The following is a 14761-nucleotide window of genomic DNA, read 5'->3' as shown; positions in this document are numbered from 1 at the left end:
CACACACACACACACACACACACACACACACACACACACACACACACACACACACACACACACACACACACACACACACAGACATACACACAAACACCATACTTCCAAATCCGCAAAAACATTGCTACACACAGTAACACCTAAATACCCATACCAGAATTTTTTCAGGGGGGCCACCCCCCCCACACATCTATCCCCTGTTACTTTATATATTCTAACTCTGAGATCACAAAACAGTGGTGAAGGGCATATTCCCGAACCGCAGTACAGAATTATCATCCATCCCTTTTTGATTGGCTGTGAAAAAAATCAGTAAGCTGCATCATTCATGCACTGTTTGTAACCTAATAAGAATTATAGTTTTTAGAGCATACTCAGACTTATATTTTTAGCTTAATATCTGGCCTACTTGTTTTAGTGTTCTACCTTATGATAAGTTAATTATGACATGTTTACCTTGAAGCACTAATTTGTATACATTTTGCATAAAGAATCCTTCTCAGTTAATAAAAAAGTAATGTATCAGCATCAGAAAATAGCAGCTAATGTACTTTGTACTTCTTTAGTAGAATTTCAAAAAATAATAATAAAACCTAAGTTACAGGTAAAATGATGGAAACTGTAGGAACTGTAAGGAAACTGGCCACATGAAATAAAATGTCTATATTTTGGCAAAGCTAAATGTATGCTTGTCTTAGGGCCACAAATAATGACATCTGTCAGCATTGTGTAGTTCAACTCCAAAAGCTATTATCAGACTTAAGTATATAAAACCACACATTCCAGAGTATAATTACACAGTTACTTGTATACTACATGAGTTATTACTGCTTAGACAGCATGCTGAGAAATGCAGAGCACAAATACTTAGATTGTTTTAAGTGATAGCTGAATTATCTCTTTATGGTTAGGACACTCATAACATATTCCCTTTAAGGCACAACATCTTTGCATGAGGAATTCCAGTCCCAAGGTAAGGCTAAGGAATTTTTGTCTTATTCTATTCAGCTACATTCAGTTGTCCAACTCAGAATATGCACCAGTCTGCAATGATTCTACAACTCATGTTGGTATGTCTGTAGTTTCTATTTTATTATCTGTTTCAGTTCTCCAAATTTCCATTATGAGCTACACTGCATGGCAACTCTGCGTCACAACCTCAACCCAAGAAATGATGACTTGGGGAAAACCCACTGCTTTTCTTCCTGTATTTGGCTGGCCCCCAGTACCCGATCTGGTACTCAGTCCCACACTGTTGCCCATAGCAGCCGTAGGCCCAATTTAATACATGTTTTGGGGGACCAAAGCCATAAAAACCCTCATCAAACAGCCCCACCCCCTCCATCTTCAGTGACTTGGAAGAAAACCACAGATTTTATGAGGAACAGACCAAAATATGAAAAAGAATCTGGACATTCACCATCGAGAGATATGGTACCACCATTATTTTATTAAGGCCAATACTGCTTTTGCAGCATACTGTACCTCTCCACTTCTTTTGCTCAAAAATTCAGGGCAAAGATAAAAATAATGGGGGAACAGAACTTTAAAATGAAGAACATTTTTTTAAATATTATGCTAATTCACTTGAGCTTAATAGAATAACTGGTTTTGCATTAACATGCATTTTCTGAACAATATGAAGTATAAAACTGTAAAGTGTGGCATTGATGACTGACTGTAATCCATTCTAATTAAGTAGAAAATCAAAAGTTCTTAAAAATGGCAAACATTAGGCAAAATCAGTCAGAGGCATTTTATAAGAAAAAGGGACAATCTATGGCAGCACAGATGTAGCCATTGTTTTTCATGTTGTACAATACAGTCCTGCACTGCTACACACCTCATCAATGGTGACTTGCACCAAAAGTCAGGAGTTGTTTTAGGTGAAATGGAGCACATGACAAAGTGACCCATGTTACCTCCTCCTGTAACCATCAAGTGCCCATGGTTTTGCTCTTGGAATGACCACACCATCCATATATACTCATAGATGCACACATGCAGACACAAACACACACACACGTATATAAATATATATATATATATATATATATATATATATATATATATATATATATATATATATATGGATAGATAGATAGCTATATTGATTTATTTCATATTAACAAGTTTTGGAAACCTCAAAATTCATATGGTCAAGACTATATGTTCGAGTTTCTGAAAACTTGAATAAAAAAGAAATCTACATTTTTGAAGGGGCAAGCCCACACCCCCTGCAAATGATATATACCAGCTCCACAATCACACTACAGTGGGAAAAGGACAAATTGCCCATTAAAGCATGTTCATCTAGATGGCAGTACAGTGATGACTGGGGAATTTACCATTTTCCTCACTGTAGCATGATCTTGGAGTTGGTATATATAATTTGCAGGGGGTGTAAGAGGTGCAGCCCCCCTCAGAGGGGGGGCAGGGAGGCTCGCCCCTGCAGAAAACTCAAACATATGGTCATGACTATATGAACTGGGGGATTCCTATAAGTTGATCAAGGTTTTTAGAAACTCAAAAATTCATATGGTGGGGACCATATGATCAAGTTCTGAAAAGTCAAAGCTTTTGAATGGAGATTGTGGTACAGTGCCCATTGGGAAATGTACCCTTTCTTTTACTGTCGTGTGATCCTTGAGTTGGTATATATAATGCACAGGGAGTGTGGGGGGTGCAGGGGAACTTGACCCCACCCAATTATGTAAAAAAAGGTAGATTTTAATGTTTTTTTTTGTTTTGTTTTTTTATGTTTGAGTTTTCAGAAACTTGATCATATGGTCTCGACCATATGAATTTTAAGTTTCTGAAAACTCAATCATCTGACAGACCCAAATTCTGAGCTTCCAAAACTCAATAATATGATTTAAATCCATTTCTATCTATCTATCTATCTATCTATCTATCTATCTATCTATCTATCTATGACTTAAATCCATTTAAATCTATCTATCTATCTATCTATCTATCTATCTATCTATCTATCTATCTACCTATTATCTATCCATCTATCTCTCACACTCTATATACTCTTCAACTTTTTCCTACAACATTTAGGACATCACAACTTGTCAGAATTGCACAATATCAAATTTGTAGGCAATGATGAAATGAAGTCACCCCCATGCTATCAAGCGGCTGCCAAGCTATAGCTATAATTGCATTCTTTATCCCTACTACTGCTTATGCAGTATGCAGCTTTCTAAGGTGTATTACCTTTACCTTCGATGTTGTGTTTTTGCTATTTCTGAGAGTCACCAATATAGACAAATGCTTTTAAGGACACAAATCGTATCTGGGAATACTGCTTGGTGTCTATCCCCTCACCCCCCCCCACACACACACACAAAAATAGTTACCTCCTATGCATGTTTCTGCTGTTCAGTTACACTGCTGATTGGGCTTACATAAAAGTAACTAAATGCTTTGTGATCGTGCTATAACTTCACTGACTGACATAGGAAAACACAATACCTCTCTCTTTCATTGCTATATAAATGGACATGGTAATTACAAAAAAAATTCCATAACTACTAGCATATATTAAGTGGCTAACATTGTCTAAGAATGGTGTCAGGATTTTTGGCTCATGATTCCAGATGTTTTTCTTCAATGTGACAGCAAAACTGCACATTAGTGACTATATATTTGAGCTAAATAATTAACAATTGTTTGTACATTAGCATTTGAATACTTACTGTACTCTGCTGTACAAAATATGTAGGTTCTCCACTTTCTTGATGTTTATTAGGTGTGATTTGTAATACCAGTCTTCACTCCAGATGCACAGTAAAACTCTTTGGTCCCAAAGGTAATGATGAGTGCTAGCCAAAAATATAACATTCCAGCTGGCATAAATCATACTCACACCATTGCGCCTCTAATGAGAGTGACGTGGAGCAGGCAGATGGCATGGTGCGGGAGGGAAAAAGCTAAAGCATCAGAATTTAAATGAGTTGCTTTTTAATTTGTGGCACCATGACGTTGTGAAATACCAGACAGTTGATTGGTGTGATTCATGCAGTCTTTCTGTAAGACAGCAACATATAGCAGGCAATGACACTAGGAGAGCCAGCACATCTATCTGTCTATATATCTATCTGTCTATCTATCTATCTATCTATCTATCTATCTATCTATCTAGCTATCTATCTATCTGTCTGTCTGTCTATCTATTTATCTATCCATCTATCTCTCACACTCTATTGCCAATAATATTTATGGCTAAATCACAGAGTGTAAAACTAAAAGCAGCAGAGTTGAGAGGTGTCTGCCACTTCTGAAACTCAGAAACGTATGGCAGTGTATTCTTGTTTTCAGCCATGATTTACTGAGTTACAGAAGCTTTTTTTCTTTTCTTTTTTTTTTTTTTTTTTGATTAAGCAATGGATCATATTTACACATACCTCTTTACTGTCCAGAATTTTTCAGAAGGTTCCTGATTTTGCCTCATATCTTTGTCCATTTCCTACAAAGTTTATTGATTTTCTGGCAAATCACTGAGGGTTACAGTTGGTCAGTAATGCCAGACAGTGAGAAATGCATACTTCGTATTGTTCAGAAAATAAACTGTGATGCATAGCCTGTTGTTTCATTAACATTTTAAGTAATTTAGAGTCCTCTTTATCAATATTTTATTTTTGCTTTTTTGCTTCGCCATTACTTTTGGCTTTGTCCAGAATTACTTTTCTAAACACTTTTATTGAATGATCACGTGTGACATAGGCAAACTTGCATTTCTATAAAAGTAAATAGACCATATTAACAAGTTCACATTTACAGACATTATACATCACATATATTGTTATACATCCTATAATCTAGACAAATTACATTCAAATACTGCCTTCTATTAAACCTCATTCCTCCTCCAAAACATTTTTCTGAATGTATTGTTCCCACAGTTTCCATTTTTTTTCTATTATATTTGCTCCTGTGTTTTTCTAAATACACCTCCTCCTGTTCTTTTATCTCTGTTACAATAATCACTAGTTCAAGAATAGCTGGCTTACATTTTGACTGCTATTTTCTAGTGATCACTTTTTTGGCAGCCACTAGAATTAAACTTAACAACGCCTTGCTATAGCTAGACAATTTAGATCCTGTATCCCAGCTCAAAAATAATTTCTTTAGTTACTCTCATTTTTTCACACAGTATTCCTGACAAAGTACTCTGTAAGGAATTTTTAAAGTCTGCCAACTGATTACACTCACAAAACATATGTTCCCAGTTAACATGTTCTTCCCAATCACACCTCCAGTATTCGTCATCCACCTGAGGAAAAATTATTTGGAGTTTGCTTGTGGTATAAAAGTATCTATGCAAACACTTCCAGGTAAAAATTCTAAATCTTCTAGACTTTGTTACATATATGGAAGCCATGCATATGCCCTCCCATTATTTCTTTGTGAATTGTTTATTCAATTTCTCTCTTCCCAATCTTTTCTGACCTCTTCTGATTGATTCCTATAGTTATTATGCAATATTTTATATGCCCTACTTTTAACAGTAGCTTCTCTTCTAGATTCAACTAAAAACTCTAACAGAGCAAGTCTCGCATTTAGGATTTCCCTGTCCCTTTCTCTTAGGCTATACTGTGCGCGCGCGTGTGTGTGTGTGCGTGTGTGTGTGTGTGTGTGTGTGTGTGTGTGTGTGTGTGTGTGTGTGTGTGTGTGTGTGTGTGTGTTTATGAGTTTCATTGTATTTGCTGCTCTCCTATGTAGAGTATGAAAAATATTTCAGAACAGCAGATTGTAGTTACAAGCTCACTTGCTAAGATGTCAGATTATATTTCATCCAATTGGCTCAACTAGCCTAATGTAAGCATTGTATGTGGAAAAATTACCATGACCCCAGAAATGGCCAGACCAAACTACATTACTTTTAACAAAACTGTAGCCAAAATCTGAAATATCCATTCAGTAATATTAAAAACAAATTACTGATCTGCTTTTCTCCTTTCATGGTAATCTCCCAAAGAGTTAATAATGTATTCTAAATCATTGAGTAAGATGAGACATTAGCTTTGAATGATAAATGTTTGGATGGGAAATCCAACAAGGAGGCATTGTGTGGAAGTGTCGGCTGTGTACTTTTGCAAAAATATATTTTTACTTTTTACTTAGATTAATAACACTTTGTAGTGACACACAGTGTCCTTGGTTTGGTTAAAACTGTTCCTGTAATTTCTTAGTATGGCTTATTGTCTTGTCTAAATTATCAGAACAAAAAAGTCACATTTGGATGGCCTAAAGATACAGACATATGTATTATAGGAGATATTTAATTTGGAGGCAAGAAATGAATTTAATGAAATGTATGATTATATGGTTAAGTTTCATTACAGTTGATCATATTAAACGTGAAGTGTAATAGGAAGGCAGTGATACCACTATTTTGTAGACTGGAAAACAACTGACAAGGTCTATAACATCAAGGAGCAGCTCGTGATACCGACTACTGGGATGCAGCACCCCCCCCCCCCTTCACACACTTAAAAAAAGTAAAAAAAAAAAGAAAACACAGAATCAAATAAGTTGCATTTCTAAAAAAACTACTTCCTAATCTATAAAATTAAATTTTACCATTCCCTCAACCATGACTGAAATTGGAGCTCTACGCATGCATGGAGTTCTGAGGTGAACACATTAAAGGAAGAAAATCTTACTCTGCTTGCTGGGGTGTTTTTAAAACAGCCCAGCAGTATGTCTACTGTGCAATGGGAATAAACAAAATCGTGCCTGGTTTCAGGTCTTCCTTCCTTCTGCAGAAGGCAGAAACATCTGGAAAAAGCGTTTCAGTGGGTTGCTATATGAAGCGGAGAAGAGATCTTCCTATAGACTCGGGCTGTCTCAGGTGACTGAGACTGACTTAGAGATAGAAAAGAATGAACTAAAGTGCATGCAAGTGCAGAGGTACGAGAGTGGAAATATTTTTTTAAGTATTTTTGTTATTCTTGTTGCTATACGCATGCTGCCTGCTATTGCCAGCATATAGAAAGCAAAGTGCTTAAACTAGCTGTGTGTGTGTGTGTGTGTGTGTGTGTGTGTGTGTGTGTGTGTGTGTGTGTATGTATATATGTGTGTGTGTGTATATATGTATATATATATATATATATATATATATATATATATATATATATATATATATATATATATATATATATATATATATATATATATATATATATATATATATATATAGGTCTACTTTTCTTGATCGAAATTTCACAATCTCGAACAAGAAAAGTAAATCCCACTTAAGCGAAAGTCCACTACATCAAAAGTACACTTTCGCAAAAGCCAATTCACCATATCAGAAAAAAAAAATACTTTAAACACTATTTTGCAAGGGGGCAAGCCTCCCTGTACCCCCCACCCCCCTACTTAAATAAACTAACTCCAAGATCGCACTACAGTGAGGAAAAGGATATATTTTTTTATCTCCACTGTAATGTGCTTCGGTGAATTGACTTTTGGAGAAAGTGCACTGTCAATGTAGTGCACTTTCGCTTAAGTGGGTTCGATCATCTGGTTGTTGAGAAAATGTGATATAGATATATGGGGAAGTTACCTCCACAAAGAAACCAGTCAACAGTGGAGACGTCGAAGATCTGGGCTGTGACCTCTCCTGTTTGGTATCTACTTTTCAGATGTAAAAGTAAATACCCTTTTTCCCACTGTAACATGACCTCAGAGGTGGTATATATAATTTTCAGGTGGTATGGGGTGCGGGGTCTTGTCCCCCACCCTGCAAAAACATTTTGTTGTTTTGTTTCATTCAAGTTTTCAGAAATTCAAACATATGGTCTTGACAATATGAAGTTCAGTTTGAGTTTCCAAAACCTTGATAATGTTACATAAACCTGTATATATATATATATATATATATATATATATATATATATATATATATATATATATATATATATATATATATATATACACACACACACACATACACACGCGCACACACACACACATGTGTGTGTGCGTGTGTGTGAGCATGTGTGTGTTGGGGAAGAGGTATAAAAGCTCTAACTGTTCCTCGTTTTGTCTCATACCGTGAATAGTTTTCTTATAAAATATGCAGTGTTCTAGCAAATCAGTGATTGTTACAATCACTAAATGATGACAGACACTGGCCATTTGTATGTTTTGCTTTCAGTCCAATCGAAAAGTAGATGGGTACACAGAAAGCAAATGTCTTTTTTGGAGGGACAGCAAGGTACTTTTCTCAGACGGGGTTTATGTATCCTTGCCTTTGTCTTCTTGATTTATAAGGGACCTACTATTTTGTTAGTTTTGAACATTAAGCTTTTGAGACAGCTAGTTTTTCAGTGTAAGAAAAAATAACACTGAACGTCTTTCCCTCACTTATGATTTTTTTACTTCCTGCAGATGACTATCAGAGAATTCTAGTACCCTTCCGTATCTGGCAGGTCAGCCACCTCACCTGCTCTCATGGGTCTTATTCTGATAAGGATCAGGGCTGATGAGGAAATCCAGACATGCTGTATGCTGGAAGGGTTATCTTATTTAATTTTATGACCCTCCATCATCCCCAACTTGTGTTTGCCTTGGTACGTCAAATGTCTTCTCTCCTCTGTGGTCCACACCTCACTGAAGGGAGTGCCTAGGCAACACCATTCCCCCTGGAATGAGCACACCCCTCCCTCCCACCCTTCCAGCACCGCAGATGCTTTATCCTCTAATCAAACCTGGTTTGCCTGGGCTGTAGTCAGAACTTTAACTTTCTTCACCGTGGCACTAGTTCTTACTTGTGGATTTTTTTTTTCAGGCCATCATTAAATTAGAAGGTTGTAAAAAAGCTGTAAGATACTCCTTAGAACATCTGGAACCCTTATGAATTCGGGAGCCTTGTGGGCCCCAGACATGTGGTTTAATTCAGTTACATCCTCTAGACTCATTATGGTAGATTATTGGCAGTTAGGATTTGTAAAAGTAAGGGGGTAAGCTAAGAAATAAGGTAAAGTGTAAAAAGGCAAGAAATAAGTAACCTATTTGGATGGTGTGGGATTAGGATGAGGGTAATACATAGCAGAGGCACTGGGGAAGTGCACAGGGGAGTAATGTTCATTAGGGGTGTCCATGAAGTCCTTTGTCTAGGGCTCCATTTCACCTAAGGCTGGCCTTGTTGACTTTGTTGACTATGTCAGACAAATGATGAGGAAATAGTTAGTAAATTAGCTATAATGAGTTGATGCATACATAGGCAGTTTGTGGATGAAAATGAATGACCACATTTACTGTTTGATTGCAGGTAATGGCCTTTGACATGCTGTAGTAGGGCTCTACCCCATAACAGTTAACCCACTCATTCAATTGCTTCCTTGAAAGGCAGCAGCCACCACTGCATGAAGAATACCTACAATGCATTTCAGCCCAGGCATTAATAGGTAGGTACAAAGTTGTATCAGTTTGGTTGTGATGAAACATTTCTTTCTTAACCTAAAACTTGAAAATCTCTCAGTTGTATAAGATGAGTGAGAAAATGCCCTGACTGAAAATCTCTCACCTGTACAAGATGTATGACAAAGGCCCTGTATATGAATGTTTTTCACAAGTGAAAAAGCTATACACCATAGTTAGCATCACCCATCACTAGATCAGAATCGCCTTAAAATACTAACATGAATGCTTTTGGATTATGACTGGTAGTGGTACAAAGCCACTGTACAGGTCAGGTTCACATTAATGTGTAGATCCAGGACCTTCCACTGTGCAACGCTAAATACTGTTTCTTTAACATTTTTGGAACTGGACTAATAAACAGTTTTGAAGACCGTGCCGTGTACACCTTACATTATCAGTAATGAAACTGTGCTATTTGGGTGGTAATGTAAAGGCCAGTGACCCTACAATTTGCATTTAGTTGGAACATCTGTTGAAGGAATTATCTCACTGCTCAGGAGGTTCTCCTTGTATAAAATCTCAAATTGATTGCATTAATTAGGTTTAGGGGAGAAAAGGGCAAAACTACTGCTCCAGAGATATGTGGAGCTTGTCTCCCCCAGAAAAAAATGTGTTAAAGCTGTGCTCATTTCACCTTTGACACTTTGAGGAAATAATTTTCACTTTCATGCAATGGAAAGCAGTAATGTCATCAGTTTTACAAAGTGTCCAAAATAACTTGGCTTGAGTTCATTTCATTTCAATGTATTTGGCAAATCATCATCCTGTAGCCTGTTTAGTTTGGTCTCTTACTCATCACAACAGCTGTGCTGCTTGATTAATCCAGCAGAAAACAATGCTTGCACATCTGGTACTAAAAGCACTCATAAATTCTTTTTTCTTTTGAAATTGCCACACAATTAGTCTACTTGTGTATGAAAGTTTCCTTCATAATTCTTACAGTCTTCTGCAGTCATAACTACTACTGCTGGTTTCATTTCCTTCATTAAAAGAGTTATGTAAGCAGTAATTAATTTATTTATTTGTTCTTCATTAAATGGGTTAGTCCCACTACACAAGTGCTCTCTTTTCAAGTTAGACTTCAAGGTGGTACTTCTACTACTAGGGGGAATTTGATCAGCGTATTAGGGAACTTCCCCTAATCTTTTCAGTCACATAGCTAATAGGCCACTGACCAAAATGAAGTAAGATGGGGGAGAGAGATGATGCATGTTAGTCATGCTAGTCAGAGTAAGTATTTCTGTGGAAATGAAGCAGAGTGAAGATTTGAGTATTATGACCGGAAAGGTCTCTGAAATGGATATAAATTGTACAGGTAGTGGAGTGGCACACATTTGAATAACCGAACTGCAGAAAGGTGTTCTAGACAATGATGTTTTAAGGGATATAATGGAAGAGGTAGAACCAGATAATGCTAGGGCAGCTGCATGGCTGTATAACATTTCAGGCAGTCTGTTGGAGATGAGTACCTATGCTGAGATGGTTGCTAAAGGTACTGTATAAAGAAATGAGAATGTTTTGCAGAGAAAAAAACTCATTGTAATAATAGAAATATAAAACAGGGAATGTTTGGACGCATACTTTTGTTTTGTGACACTATTATTAGTCTGTGGGGTTTTTCTTCCCTGAGTACATTAGGGCATTTATACAGACTGAAAGTTAATATTTGCAGGAATGACTTTTGAAACTATGAAAAAACTGAAAGTTTTGTTATGTTATTTGAAAATAATATTTTTGGAATGATATGATATTAGGGGTTATGATAAAATATTTAGAATAATGTTAATACTGCAGTTTAGAATGACAAAATGAAATTAGAGCTTCTTTGATAAAAAATATAGGGCTATGTATGTATGATATTAAGACATGTTTTAATGAAAGAAAGTTACAGAATGGTGCTTAAGATATACTGGTTTGTCTGGAAGGTAAGAATGATCAAATTGTGCATTTACCAAGTTGTGTTATTATTAATGGGGAAAAGTCCTATTAAGATATTGGGGTCAACCTAAACCTTGTTTTCATTTTGGGAACAGGGTTCATTTAATAGGTGAGTGTCCCAACAGATGCTGTTTACAATGTTGGGAGCTTGGGCATTCTACTAAACGTTGTGAGTTTTTTGTAGAACATATAGGGGTAAATATATATTTTTTTTACTGTAAACTGACTGAGACTGAAGAAAGAAAAGCTGAAACTCAAGAAGAAAAGGTATATTTATTTGAAAGTGAAAAAAATAGCTGTGCCAGAGGAAAAAGGGTGAACGCAGATGAAAAGGATGGACAGTAGAAAGGGATGAAAATGGTGTGATTAAGGAAAATAGATAGGGGGCTTGGTTAAAATAGAAGAAGGGGATAGAGATGAGCAGGATACTGAAAGAGGTACCATAGGAAAGAAGCTAAAAAAGGAAGATAAAGCTGTTATAGAAAAAATGTTAAAAACAGTAAAAGATAATATTAGGATTGTGTCTTTCAATGTAAATAGTATTACTAGTGAAAAATGTAGGTTAAATATTGTTACTTGGTTGCATATGTGTAAATGAGATGCATGCTGTTTTGTAGATATTAGAATGTTAAATATTAAACAAAGAATGCTAGCTGAAACTGGGAGGGTGATAATTTAGAGTTCTGGGGTAGATGTAATAGCTTTGATGTTTGACTATGATACGTGTGATTGTTCTGAAACATTGGAGGTGTGTATTATGTAATTTGAGGAAGGGAGGCAAATTATGGAGGGATGTGATGCTGTATTCACCTACAGCACATTATTCAAAGACAAATTCTTTTTAGAGAAATGTTGAAGTTTTTGATGCATAATATGGACATAATTGTGACGGTATATCTTTTAATTAAAAATCTGAGAAGGATGGAGGGGAAAAATTAAGAAAGATGTTCACAGATATTGAAAAATAAAGTTATTTTTTAAGTTTAGGAAAAGGAAGAAAATATGCATACAGCAGGGGTATTATTAAGACTGAGACAGATTACATTTTGTTTACAGAAGGTCTGTATGAAGAAAGGGCAGAGAGTGTTGAGGTATTTTTCAGATCATTGTGCCATTATATCAGAATTTCGAAGTATAGAAAGTTATATACAACAGTGTAAAGGGAATAAAGGTTGTGAAGTTGATAAGGAGAGTTTGTTTAAGTAGAAGATGAAAAGATTATGGAAAAATCATTTAAGTATGTTTCCTTTTTACAATAATGTGACTGAATGGTGGGTTATGTTTAAGCAGAAATATAGGTTGCAGTAAAAAAAATGGAAAATGAAAAAAGATTTTATATATATATATATATATATATATATATATATATATATAGATATATATAATTGATTGGTGGATGTGTAGAAAGCTTGGTAGGAGGTGAGGATATTAGAAGGTACAGCAAAAATGATTTATATCAGGAGAATGAAAGGAAGATTGGAGCAATGATTTATAAGCAGAGCGATACATGCTATAAAGTAAAAGGGAGGAAGATTCCCTGTTTCTAGGGAAAAAAGTGAAGCCTGAAGAGAGTGAATTTTAATCTGTTAAAGTGATGTGGGTGATATGATGTATAATATAGATGATATTATGAATGAGATAGAAAAGTATGTGCAGGATTTGTATAATAATGGGAGTGAAGGAAAAGTTGGTTTGAAATGTTAGCAAAGCTGGGAAGAAGGCAGGAAAGTGTTAGTGAAAAAATAAGGGTTCCTATCACGTGATCGAAAATTGTAAACAGCGAACACATATTGAGCAAACCCAATTGGTTGAAACGTTGCACGCGTAACTTGGAAATCGCTGTGGGGAATATTTTCCCTTTACTTCAATGCACTGCGATCTCGAAGTAGGAATATTTAAGTAGCGGGGGTGTGGGGGGTGCAGAGGGGCTTTCCCCCTGCCTACAGCATTTAGGTAAGCATAGTTTTTGTTTTTTTATTATATTTTTGAAATTTCAAACATCGCTCATATGGTGTCGACCATATGGTGTTCGATGTTTGAAACTTTAGAAAATATAATATAGACCCAAAAAATAAAGCTTGCTTAGGTAAATGAAGGTTTAAAGGTATAAACAAGGTGAATGTTCCTAGACTTGATGGAATAGGATATGAATTATATTCCAATATGGAGGAACAAAGGAAGTTTTTTTTTACTCTTGAAGTTATGAATGAATGATTAGAAGATGGTTTTAGGGGAAAAGGTATTTATGAAGGAATAATACAGTTTATTTATAAGAAAGGAGAGAAAGGAAATTAGAAACCGGAGACCTTTGATGTTAAATAATGCAGATTATAAAATATAGATGTGAATAATTTAAAGAAGGATACGATGATTAATGATATTATTAGGCATGGTATATATGGGATGGTAGGTCAGAACGTTTAGGAGATGTTAATTGTTAATAAGATATTTAATGATATTAATGTAGGTGGAAAGGGAAATATTGCTGTGTGTGATGTATGGAAGACATGTTATAGAACAGATCATGACAAAATGTTTGAAATAATTTATTTATTTAAAATGTGTTTACCGGGAGAGTGCGATTTAGAATGAGCCAATTTTCAGCAGAGACCCAGGGAGAAAAGCTCCAGATGCAGGTTTTTGTAATGGGGAGGAAACCAGAGCATCCAGAGGAAACCCACACGAATGCAGGGAGGACATGCAGACTCTGCACAGAAGGCACCCCAGCCAAAAATCAAACCGGAGAACCTCTTGCAGTGAGGCAACAATGCAAACCACTGCACCACTGTGCCACAATAAAACGTTATGGGGTAGGGGAGACATTTATAAATGTGATTAAATCAGTCTGTAACTATTCTGTAACAGTAGAAACAAATGTTTCATTTAGTAAGGGGATAAAAACAGGAAAGAAGTAAAGCAGGGTTGTCTGTTAAGAGGTATTTTGTTTGCTTTTATGATGAATGCTGCTTTGAGTAATGTTTGTGTTATGGTAATGGAGTGTAATTTTTAAGATGCACAGATATTTACAGATTCTTTTTATATGTTTGCAGATGGTTTGATAGATATTGCAAAAGGAAAAGTGTAAATAAGAGGTGTGTATTATACAGATTGAGTATTTTGAAAACTGTAGGGCTGACTTTGAATAAGAAAAAGTGTTAAATATTTGGGGAAGTGGTAAAGGTTGCAGGGATATATTTCACCAAGAATTCTTTTAATGTGTTAGAGACTGAGTCTGGAAGTCAGGAGTAGCAAGGAAGTAATGATGGTGTTTGATATTAGAATTTGAAAGTATTATTAATATGTGGAAACTTTGAATTTGTCCTATTTAAAAAAAAAGGTTTATATAACTCATTTTGTTTTGTTTTTTGCAGGCAAATAA

At 35.7% G+C, this 14761-nt stretch overlaps 1 long non-coding RNA gene across 1 annotated transcript in view; it reads left to right on the top strand.

Annotated features, from left to right (window-relative positions):
* The window catches only part of LOC122801399, a 108506-nt gene extending 99075 nt beyond the window's left edge, over positions 1–9431 (top strand). The window contains exon 3 of the long non-coding RNA XR_006364705.1: positions 9293–9431. This is a non-coding gene — a long non-coding RNA (uncharacterized LOC122801399). The remainder of the gene's footprint in view (positions 1–9292) is intronic.
* Positions 9432–14761: the final 5330 nt, after the last annotated feature.

The sequence above is a fragment of the Protopterus annectens genome, chromosome 4.part1, assembly GCF_019279795.1.
Source record: "Protopterus annectens isolate FY-2018-M chromosome 4.part1, PAN1.0, whole genome shotgun sequence".
In the NCBI taxonomy this organism is placed as follows: Eukaryota; Metazoa; Chordata; order Ceratodontiformes; family Protopteridae; genus Protopterus; species Protopterus annectens.
This window is presented reverse-complemented; position numbering and strand designations above follow the sequence as displayed.